The sequence below is a fragment of the Molothrus aeneus genome, chromosome 4 (genome assembly GCF_037042795.1).
Source record: "Molothrus aeneus isolate 106 chromosome 4, BPBGC_Maene_1.0, whole genome shotgun sequence".
In the NCBI taxonomy this organism is placed as follows: Eukaryota; Metazoa; Chordata; class Aves; order Passeriformes; family Icteridae; genus Molothrus; species Molothrus aeneus.
In genome coordinates this window covers 17924040-17936767 of record NC_089649.1, presented here as the reverse complement: position 1 = coordinate 17936767, position 12728 = coordinate 17924040, and positions in this window count along the sequence as shown.

The following is a 12728-nucleotide window of genomic DNA, read 5'->3' as shown; positions in this document are numbered from 1 at the left end:
GTGCCAAATGAAAATTGTTTTGTTCGTGGAACACAAAGACACACAGAGCATGCCCTGCTAGTTCCTGTGGCCTTTTGGTCATGACAAAAGTACATGAATAATTTACTCAAATTTTCAGGGGACCAGTGTTTATTTAGAGCAGCATCTGGTAGATTCCTATTTTCTCTATTTTTCTATCTGTTTAATCTGCTGCTATTTCAATTAGATGGTCAAGCATGGGAGAAAAATGGATTTCCTTCCCCATGAAGACATACTTTAGATATGCTAGCAGCTTATAGTAGCTTCCTTTTTAAATGCTAGAGATGTTTATTAATTCGTTTCATCTGGGCTCCTTCCTCTGCTTCCTTTTTACCCATGGGAAAAGTGGCTACCTTCTTGTCACATCTCTAATATTAATGCTTGTACTACTGGTAGAAAAAAAATCAGTGTTTTCCTGGTCTTTCTTTTCTGCTGGAAATAAAAAAAAAAAAATCTCATTTCTTTTTATTTTGCCCCTTATATTTCTTTCCATGGCATATTTCAAGAACTTACTTTTGGTTCTAGAAATGGATGTGTTTGAAATCCAGCTGGAAATTTTGTCATAGCCTAACAAGTTGATTCGGGTATCACTTTAAAATCTATGAACACAAATGTGTAAAAGTCAAGATCCTTTCATAGGAATTCTAATTTGTATCTTAAAACATTCTGTGACACATTAATAGCTAAGATTGTATTTTCCAGGTAACAGAATTTCTTTTAGTGAAATCTTAATTTCATTACATATATGAAAAAATATATTAGTCTGTAATTATATTAAATTTCTTATGCAGTTAAAATTCTTTCCCAAAAGATTTATTGGATCTGTAGGCTATATTCTGCCTTTCAGTCATGGACCCTGCAGAATGATAAATGGTATTTAAGATTCAGGCAGAATCTTATGAGTGGAAGAATAAATGTTCATAGTGAAACATATGGGCAAACAGGATCTCCTTGAGTGTGCAGCAGCAACAGTTTGGATTTCTGGTACCTCAATGCCCATGCTGGGAGACAAATTCTGTTGTATGAGCTACCTCTGTTATGGATCTTTTTTCCCTGCTTTTGACCTGAGGAAGGACATTTGACAATCTTATAAAAAAATAAAAGGAAAAGTGAAAGGAAGTTCTAAAATGTAGGAAAAAAGTGTGCAAATTTGTGTGATGTGATTTGGTTTTATTCTTGATTTGCTCTACCAAAAGGACTGAAAACATCAAGGAATTTTCTCCCTGCAAGCAAATACAACTCAAATTGTCACAAAAGGTTTCAGTTGGTGTCCACATAAGGATCTGGTCCAACATAAAGTCTGAATTTTCAACTAGTAAAGATTGAGAGCAGCCAACTTCTGTACCACTCTACAATGACCTGTATCTTAAGAGGAATGTGGGGTAAATATGAGCAAATTGTGATGATGCTTTGCTTTCTTCTGAGCACTGTATGTTCTGCTCAGTGTGCTGCTCATCCACCTTGTGAAGATTAGTCTGTGACTTTCTGCTAAGCTCTGAAAGTACACAACAGGCCTTAAATCTAGGGTGAACTACACAGGTCTCCTCTCTCCCCTCTGACACACACAGAGGCTATGAGAGAACATTTAACAATCTAGTTTCACCAGAGCTAATCACTCCTCTCTGCAGGGAAAGTCAGGCAAGTTTCTGTAGCTGTAAGTCAGCGTCGACACCAGCCATCTGGCTCCTCAATCTTTTCTCGTTTAATGGCACTTGCCTTCCATTAATTGTTCCAAGGCCATTTCTGTTTTCCATTAGCCCCTGCTCTTAAGCAGATGGTTTGAAACAAATATGTTCAACAATATGAGTAAATTTACAGGCAAGCAAGGGCTGTAGGGATGGCTGAAACTACCAAAGAAAATGGTTGACTTCACTCTGATGTGGACATTAATATTCTTGTTCCTTTGGACAGGACAGTTTTTCTCAATCTCTTTAGGCTTCTTGTGGCTGTGCTATACCTCCCTGTCATGAGAGCTCTACTTGCGTGCTAGTCTGAATTCTGCCCTTGTTTTTGAATATTATCAGCAGCCAACAAATTCCTTATACAGTGTCTGAACTTGCTTAATTTTTACAGAAACCTCAAGTACCCCTTTCCAAGTAATGATGTCTACATGGGCAGAGATAATAGGAAGTGTTCACCTTTAAATGTATTGTCATTTTCAGAGAGCAGAAAACAGGGAAATGTTTGCATTTGCATTTTTTGTTTCCTGCTACAGTTATCACTGTTTTTATCAGCTTTATAAACCACTAGTGCTTTTGCTGCAGTTGTTCCTTCATAAACCAAAATGCAGATCAGCTGAAAACATGACATGGTTAAACTGAAGGTAACAAAATTCTTGATGCAGTAGCAGATGGCTAATCAGGCAATATCACTGCGGGAGCAAATTATGTGCCACTGGCATCAGCACCTGTAGCTTTGTACCCAGGCTTTGAATAAGAAATGCCAAGCAGTGTGGCTTTAAGTTTATGTTCTCACTGTAATCACAAGATAGACATCTGCAAGTACAGGTTTTGCTTTGAAAATGCAATTCAGTACTCAGGTAAAAGGGTTTGGGTGCAAATTTTGCCAGTATAGGTGTGATTTCTTTTTTTTTTTATTTTGGGAAACAGAAATTGGACTGTAGAACTGGTACAGGGAAGGGAGCAGGAAGATTTTTGTGAATATGTCTGTTATGGTAGTTCATGATTCAAAGAGAACTGAACTATTCATCTGGCCATGACTCTGCACCTAAGGATGAACATGGTCTTGCTAAATATGAGAGTGGCTCACAGTAGAAGGCCCATCTAGGCCAGTATTCTCCTCTTCATCCTGGGAGCTACTGATCAGCAGCAGATACTTACATAGGAATATGAAAAGTGAGAGGAAAGGAGATATTCTTGCAGGGATCAGATGAAAAGCTGCACCACTTCTGTTATTTACTTGCAATGCACTGTCCCATGTCGCATGAATATAATAATTATTTTTTCTCATTACTAGTTCAGTTTCTTTGTCTTCCAAGTTTTGCTTGTATTGTGTTTAACACAATAGGGAAATACACATCAGGATCTGATGAAAATATAATTGTCTTTTGGAAGAGCTCTGTATCCTATTTCTTCATCTAGGTGTGCTGTTGCTTCTTTCTCTTCTGTTGCTAGTCCAGCTGGGATACAGGAATATGCATTGAGTTATTTTCAACAGAGAAGAGACAAATTAATTTTCTGCTACAGAAATCCAAATTATTGATGCAGAAAAGTCATTTAAATACTGTCCCCATCTCATCTGTGGAGGAGGATTGGTTACTGCAAACACAAATATGTCACATTTACTCTCCTCATTAAAAATCCTCTTCTTGAGAATACACGTGGGTAAACAGAAGGTAGGAGTTTTCCCAAAGGAAATCAACCAAAATGTGGGCCAGATCAAACTTGTGCATGTAGAATCATGGAATGGGTTGGAATGGAAGGGACGTTGAAATATCATTTATTCCTGAACCCCTGCAAGGGCCAGGAACACATTCCACTACCCCAGCTTGCTCATAGCCCCATCCAACCTGGCCTTGCACTTGGCCTTGTTGAACTTCATGAGGTTCACATAGGCCCAACTCGGGCCTTTTAAAGTCCCTCTGAATGCCCCTTCTCTGTATGGAATCAACTCCACCACCACACATATTGTTGTCACCTGCAAGCTTGCCAAGGACATCCTGAGTCTCATTACCTGTGTTGGAGATGAACATATCAAAGAGCACTGGTCCCAGTATGGACCCTTGGGGAACCCTGTCTATATCTGGTTTCCACCAGTACATTGAGCAGCTGTACTGGTGGAATGTGTGAATGAATGGAACTCTTTGGATGAAGCCTTCCAGCTAAGTCCTTATCCATCTAACAGTCCATCGATCAAACCATATTGCTCCAATTTAGAGGTAAGATTGCTGTGGATTGCCACGTCAAAGGTCTTACAGAAGTCCAGGTAGATGGCATTCAGAGTTCCTCTTCCCCTGCCCACTGGTGCTGCCATTCCATTGTCAGGCACCATTCACTCTTTGTGAAGCCCTGTTGGCTTTTTCTAATCACCTTCCTGTCTTCAGTGTTTCTGTTCCATAGTCTCACAGAGGGGAGGCTGACAGGCTGGTAGCTCTTTTTTACTTTTTCTAGAAAATTAATGTGGGTTTTTTTGCTTCTCCATTCACCAGGGACTTTGCCTGACTGTTGTGACTTTTCAAATACAGGGGAGAGTGTTTTGGCAACTATATGATCCTATTCCCTCAGGGCCCTGGCACCCAGGATCCCATGAACTTCAGGTTCCTCAGGTGGTCTCAAACTGATATTCTCCTATGATGGGAGACAATGGGATCAGTCTTTCCTCTTCACAGCCAGGGTGAAAGAGAAAAAATATATTACTTGGACAAGCAGTATTTCATTTTGACACTCTCTGCAAGGTCCTTTCCAGCTCATTACATGCAAATCAGAGCATTCCTTCTTTATCCTGTTCCTGGGAAACTCACTTTCTGTGTATCTTGCAAGGTTGTACTATAAAAACTGCAGTGCATGATGATACAAAGGCACAATCATGATGGCATTAAAAAGGACCTGAAGAGGCAAATTTGTGGATCAAGATGAGAAAGGTGAAATTATTTTCAATGGAACACAGAAAACTGTCCTTGGAGTCACTTTCATGCCTACTGAGAGGATCACTTGTGTTACAGCTGCTGTTCCTCAATTTATTCAGAACTGGGCTAGAAAACAGGCTTGAGTTAGATGGGATAGAATAAAAAAAAAAAAAAAAAAGAAAAAAAAAAAGAAAGAAAAGGTATTTATATATTCTCCACGTATGCGTGTACCCAACCACAGACAAGGTTGTTCTTATGCATGTGGTCTCATCTTCATGTGTCATTGCAGAAGGGCTTGAAGTTTCCTCATCAGAATCTTAGAAAACCACCAACCAAGCAAGGCAGTGCCCACTCCAGCTCTGATCTCTTTAACCACTGATATCCGCAATGACTTTTTGCATGCACTTGGAGTCTTGAAAAATGTGTGGCATAGTTTGTATTGCTGGGCACTCTGCTGCTGATCTGCCTAGTTTACCTGGGGATTGGTGAACTGGGCTTATAATGAACATATTTTTTCCTTCAGCAGGGATGAAGACGTCTGTGATGGTTAACCTGTGTTTCTGCACTGACTGAGATGCATCTCATTATAACATTCTGAGGGATGAGAGATTGCTCATCTTAAAAAGAAGTGATTCATGGTGCTTTAGAAGCAACTTCTACTCAAATTCCATGCATTTTCAGAAAACTGACACCCTCCTCATCATGTAGAGGTGTGAAAGTACGGGTGCATGGTGATATCATAGCTCTCATGAGCCAGAGCAACAGGTGATTGCTCATTTTTGAAGGCTCTCCATCTTTGCTCTATTAGCAGCACACATCTGGTGCTACACGAAGGGATTTCACATGGAGAGTATTCTCAATAAATCTTGCATTCTTGTTGGTAGCAGCAAGGTCCTAGTTTAAATCCCATTCTAGTTTTGGGCTTTGCTGTTCAAAAAAGGGACAGCATGCGGTAAGGGATGACAGGTGTATAAACACCTGATGGAGAAGGCTAAGGAAGATGGAGCAAGAGACTTCTTAGAGGCATCCAGTGGCAGGACAAGAAGCAATGGGCACAAACTGAAATATAGAAAATTCTGTGTAAAGAAGAAAGTCTGTCATCCTAAGGTTGATTGAACATGGGGACAAGCTGTACAGAGAGATAGTGCAGTCTCCATCCTTCGAGATCCTAAAAAAAGTAATGGATGGAGGCTTAGCCAACTTTCTTTAGCTGACCCTGTTTTGTGTACAGGAGGTTGACTAGATGACCTCAGAGGTCCCTTCCCACCTCAGTTATCCTTTGATTCTGCAGATGGTTTTGGGCACTGTTTTTTTGCAAACGCAGGCATTAGGCCTGCATTTAATTCTCTCTGCCAGTCCTATATATATTTCTGTTTTTATTAGATTTGTGTGGCCATGCAGATATTGTAGATGGATATGTCTATTCTGCTGAATTTTTCAACTCTTTGTACCCACAAGTTACTTTTTGATGTTCCTTTGTTGTGATGATAATAGAGTCGTTTAAAGTCCTGAAATACCTAACATGAGTGCTTTTACTTGCCTGCTTCACCACAAGGCCATTGTAAAGTAGGAACAAATATTGTGTGTTTGGCAAATTAGAAATTGTTAAAAGGGTGAACATGGTGGCCATGCCCTGTGCTTGCTCTCTCTTTGTGAGTAATACTGATTGAAAGTGATAAATGGCATATGCAGCTGGAGGAAACTCGTTGTGAATAATGACATTTCTCTCTTCCGTGAATCAGTGTGCATTGTCCTGGTGCTCAGCAGGAACAAATATCAGTCTCCACAGTCTCAAATGCAATTCTAGGTTGGATGCTTGTAATAATTCCCTTCCAGATGACAGCCTTTAGGACAGAGAATAATATCAATACACTGAAGAACTGAAACTTTTGTTATCTTCCAATCCTTCAAATGCATTGAATCAGTTGGTGTCAGCCCAGCCAAATGACCAGAATGGTGTGTCTGTTCATCAGAGATGGTTTCCAGCTTCATCTGGTGCTACAGGAACAGTTTGGAAACAGTGTTTGCTTGTCATTTGCATTTCAAGTTAAGGAGGCACCATGCTGGCTTGAAGCCAGCACACTTGTGAGGTTCTAAGGGCATGAGAAAGGAGGGCTCCAGTTAATTCCAGGATGGAACTGCAGCACGTGGTGTTGTTGAGTCCTTGAATATCCATATTTCCACTCCTCTGCTTTGCTCTATTTAAGGAGTTTGCTGGGCTCAGCATTATTTTGCAAGTACTCTGAAGGGTGCCTTTTATCTGGCATTGCTTTTAGCATGGGAGTGGAGATAAACTGAGGTCCTTGTGCCATTTGATCTGCACAACACTGATCACTACCAGAGACAACTACCTTCCAAAGAGGGTCTGTGAAGTGCTTACATCTCTTTCTTGACTTTCATCTTCTGTTATAAATGCCTTGTAGTCACGGTTTCATTATAAATGATATATAAATCTTTCAAGAAATGCAAACTGAAGTTGTCAGCTCACAGTTTCCCCATTAGGGAAATTATTCTGTAGTATCAAATTGACAGTAAGTGAAACTAATTTGTTGGATGTGTAAATTCAGTCCAAAATTTCATTTTGATCAATTGAAAGATTTCTATTGATTTCAGTACACTTTGGTTCACACCCTTTAAAATGTAGCACACTGATCTAAATATCAGGGCATTCAGGTGTCTATCTAGTGAAAGTAAAATAGAACAAACCACACAGTGTCATTATACATCACATAGTTATTTGTTGCTGATCTTAAAAGAACTGACCTGCATTTGCTCAAGATTTGTGTGTAAGAGAGAAAATACACCCCCCAGAAGATGCTGGCCTGAAAAAAGCTAATGAAAAATGATAACTTCTAATGAATGAAAAATAATGAAAATGTAATGAAGATTACATGTATACTGCATTGTAAACAACCTCCTCCAAATTATTTTGGAGGGCCTAAGTGCATAAAAAGAGGAAGTTAGATGTTCTTGCTAACACCCACATCTTACTACACAAAAGACAAAAGAGAGATAAGGTGGAAGACTGTGAATCCTGTACTTTAATTTAGAAGAAGGGAAGAAAAAGACAGGGGGCTGTACATCCAAAAAGCCTCAAACAAAGGTGGAGTCACTGTGAAATATAAAATTTATAAAATTCAGTCATGATACACAGGAGTTGGAGCAGGTCCAGAGAAACCTATTTCAAAATCTTTATCATAGGCAATAAGGTTAATAGGGGCAATGATTTCTATGAATTGCGAAAATTTGTTTCCTTCTGAAATTATCAGCAGTTGGATTTTTATGGCTAGCATTTTATTTGGCATCCATTGAAAACTCATTAATCGAAGTATGGTTTGAAGAAGATAAACCTCAAATTCAAATCCAAGTGAAACCTGCAGGAAAAAGAGCCTAAAATACTGAGTAAATATTTTACTGAAAATTTAAAATATTTCCGTCTTCACAAAATTAATTTTTTATTTCCAAAATATTTGAATTTGACACTCTTGAAGTGCAACTTTCAATTTTTTGCTTTTAAAATGTTATTCTTCATTAAAAATAATCCTTGTAGAAAACAAAAGAATGTCCAGATAAGAAGTAACCTATATCATAGAAAATAACACCCAGGGTGAGGGTGAAGGGGAGAGAGGAGGCACAAATTTTGCCATATCAGATATTATCAAGTACAAAAGCCCTGAAACGAAAATACTCTGGGCCTAATAGAGAGTCCTTTGAAGTCAGTGGGAGTCTTTTCATTTACTTCAAAGGGCTTTAGATCAGGCCTTATTACAACAGTATAAATAATGCAGCATGAGCACAGAGAATTGGGACTTGGCGCATGGGTGTTATGAAATCTGGAATATTGACTCGTTCTACATAAAATTGGTCATAATAACAATGGTTTGGAAAAAGAAATCTCAGACACAATTAATCTAAATAACAAAATTATTAAAGTTGTTAACTTTAGAGTTAATAATCTTGATTGGGCTGTTAACTTTGGTGGTAGCAGTTTAGTAGGCAAAGAAAAGATTTCATTTTTGACTACTCATAGTTTCCATTCTGCTGCACATATTCTTAGGGGAAAAATAAGTTTAATTTAAAAAATGGCAGTTTAGTCCAGGTTTTTCAATGCTTATTTTTTTCTTATGCATTCGACTTGTAGATTAATTTAACCCTGATTCTCAGATTATTTAGTGGGACATTTGTGGAAAAAATTGAACTTTTACATAAGAATGAATTGTAGTGTCATACATACCATAGAACTGAACACTTCGTCCATTCTTTTACATCAGTCTTTTTGATGAAATCTTTCAAATATCTGTGTTTTCAATCATTACTTCATATTTCTCTTCTGTGTTTCTCCTTCTTTTAATAGTAACTTCATTTACTTTTAGCTTTGTTTTCACTATTACATTTCAGTGCTGTGCTATTTTGCCTTCGTATCAACACAAATTCCATCAGCTCATAAAGGAGTTGTGATTAAATAATAACTGAGTGTCTCATGAAGTATTCATTATTTCTCTGTATGTCAGAGTCACACTGTGGTACTCCCACAGATGATAATTTGAGAGGCATGGAAGGGGTATAACCTGCACATCACTATCAAATTTAGCAAGTGCAGAGAGAGCAGAATTACAGTTCCTTGATACTAAATTGTGCCCTGATTCAGCAAAGCATTTGAACCCATGTTTAATCTTGTATGTACACCTTGATTCTTTTGAATCACTGAGTAATGCAGATTTAAATTCTCTGATGAATATGGAATACATATGTACTTTAAAGCAAAGCATGTGTGTTAAGTTCATTTGTTAAATCAGTTTTCCATGGTGAGCTATCTCCTGGAAAAGCCTTTCTCCAATTTTCTTTTTGGAAGCCCTTTTTTATGTGTGGCTTTTTTTTTGTGTTGAATTTTTTGGTTTTTGGGGGTTTTTGTTTGTTTGTTTGTATGTTTAACCTTCTTACTTTAATATCAGAATATAAATTATAATAGAGCTAAATGCTGTCTAGTTGATTTGTACATGTCTCAAGGGTTTGGTAAAGAAAGTGTGACCTTTATTCTAATTTATGCAGGGAGAATGTCTCAGCTTAGACTGTAATAAAGTTTTCAACCCCTTATGACTCTTTTTATTACCTTTCAAACTCCTTTAGGAATCAAGTCCATGTGCTTCACAAACCCTTCCTCACTCCAGATGCCTCACTGGAAATCAGTTTGGCTTTCTGCTGAGGATGTTTTTGACCACTGTCCCTCAACATATCCCACTTTGTCTGGGTGGACTTTGATTTCCCCTGAATCTACACATTTCCCAGGATGAATCTACACATTTCCCAGGGGAAGCACATCCTCCCTTGCAATGAACTTCAGTACATGTCCATGGCCACTGGCCCTGAGACAGATGGTGAGAACCAGCAGCCACGCTTGCCAGTGGTACTTTCATGAGCCAATGCTGACTTGCTAGAGAGAGGGCACAAAGTAACACATATTTCATATCCCAGTTGCAATTCTGATGCTGCTCCTTCAAATAAGTAACTGGATCCACATTTATCAGTGGGTGATTTAATTTCACTGGGCACATTACTGCTTAAAATCCCAGAGCTGTGTTGAGTTGCTTGAAAAATGGAAGCACCTGGATGGATACAGCCCTAATTTAGAGCCCCACTGAACACATGCATGTGAATTTGTTTGTTTTGAGAGTTTGTAATTAAGGATAATTAATGCATCTTTACCTTTTTGCTCTGAGAAAAACCAAGCTTATTTGAAGCTTATTTGTATTATGAAATAGATGTGATTAAATAACTTGTGTACTACTTTGTTTTTGTTATTTTCCCTCTGGTCTTTTCTTGTATCTTTTTGAACAAACACTCTCTGTCCTGTCCTTCCTTCTCTTTTCCCACTCATCCCCTCCTTTTTTAACTTCCCTGATTTTATTGCTCTTCCCTTCCACCTCATCTCCTCTAACTCTACAATCTCATTTCAGTAATGGCTGGTATTGCTGCTTTCACTCTCTGCCCACGTATCACAGTGGAATCAATTCATCAGGTTTCCTGATTGAAGACTCTTCCATCTCTACAAAAACTTTGGCTTGAAAGTGATACTATGCTGTATCAGCTGTAGTTGTCAGATCCTGGCACCATGACAACTGGTGGCACACAGGTTTTATTCTAAATTTCTCTTCACAGAAAGGAATCTTCATTGCAAATACAGTGTGTAGGTTTCAGGGAAAAAAAAATCTCTTCAATTGTTCCTGCAAAAACCTTAAGTGCAGCTTCATTCATGTGATATGTTTAGGAAATAATAGATTAAGTACTTCAATATGTAAGAATATATAAATATGGGGGATATTTTACAGAGGATGGCTCCCATGCTTCCTGGTTTTGGATAGTAGTGCCCAGGAATTCAATTGTCTCTCTATGCCAATTTTCAAAGTGTAGTGGGTTTTTCTTTGGTGGCACAGATTTGTTGGGTTTTTTTAAATCTTGTCACCAGATTAGAAAACAAACTCTATTGATAACAAAAAAGAAATCTTCAGATAATACATGAATCCAGGAGCTCAGGGTAAATAGTCAAGGATGAGCACCTTGATAAAATGAGGAGTTATCATGGATTTTATTTTTTTTCCCAGAATGAATTCTGAAGGTATGAGTGGCAAGTTAAGAAATAACAAAGAAAACTATAAAGCAACACATTAAAAGATTCCATACATTTGTCAGTTGAGCTTAACAGCATTAACACTTATGTCAGCAAAGGTCTCTGTCCTACAGCAGTTTAATCACAATTGTCATAATGAAAACCTCATCTTGTGTTCCACATGTGACTTCTGTGTTCCACAAGATGATTTCATAGATCACTCAACCTTTTATGGGTTTTTCCCATAAAACCCAGCATCCTGCTAATAGTCCTTTCAGCTGCTATACTGCTCCTTTTTCTGTTCATCAGAGGATGAATAGGAGAACACGTGTTTATTGTGTCCCATTACCATTAACTTCTGTAGCCCCTTTACACCTGGTAACCACTGCACTTTGGAAGGGGGGGTGTTCTGTCCAACACATGGTTTAGAGCCCTTTCTGTCCATGTTTTTTTTTTCCTTGCTATCTCCTGCTTCAACAGGAGTAACTCAGTTTTGAGCAAGGAACCTGTGTCTGACAGTAATGGCACAGGTGCTATTTTAAACTCCCTTTATTCTTCAAAACATGTAGAGGTTAATTAGCCTTTACAGCTGATTAAAACTGGATATGTTAGGAGAGGGCCATGATCAAAGAGCATGTGAAGAAATTTATGACTGACAGGACAACCTTCTATGACAACATTTATTCTCACACATCTAGTTGCCCTCCTGACACCGTGTTTAGAATTCAGGTTAAGCATTGCATATCTCATTAGGAACTGGATGCTGGGCGTGTTCTGCAAGAACATTGAACTTTAGGAGCTAATGGCATCCATCTACTCCATTTTCCCTCACTTTTACATCAACAAAAGATTCTCCCACTGTGTTCTTGCACCAACTCAAGCTTCTAGATCTGGAAAAACTGTACTGCTGTAGAGTTCTACTAATTGTGCTTTGTAAGCCTTGCAAAATGTGACAGAAATGAGTCTCTGAAAAGTGCCTGAGGTAAAATCCAAGCATACTTGATAATAATAATAGTAGCAATAACTGATTAATATAGCATAACTTTTATTTGTTCCATCCTCTAGTAAGAATAAAAAATATTTTCTTGTATCTCCTCAAACAGGATTATTCCCCCACTCTGCTTCAGTGGAAGGGAATGATCTCCAACAAGCAAAGTGCTTAGGGGATCAACATCATAAATAAAAATAATGTATTTATTTTGTTCAGGGTTTTAGAACATGCTTTTAACACATGTTCAGGAGGTCTTAGGACACAGGAATCTCCTTGCTGTGGCACTCTTCCTGGGAGGGGTAAGCAAGAACACTGTGGCAAAACAGCTTAAATTGAAACCTGGGAAAGATTATTGCCTGTAGCTTTTTTGAGGGAGGTGCTCTTTGAGCTCTCCAAAAATGATGGAGAGTCACTCTATGGACAGAAATATATACAGAGATATGGAACATGGAAAGCATTGATAAACACAGCTGTACTCGTTCTGCTCCCAGGTCCATTTTAGTGCCATTTTGCCACCAGCAAAGCATATA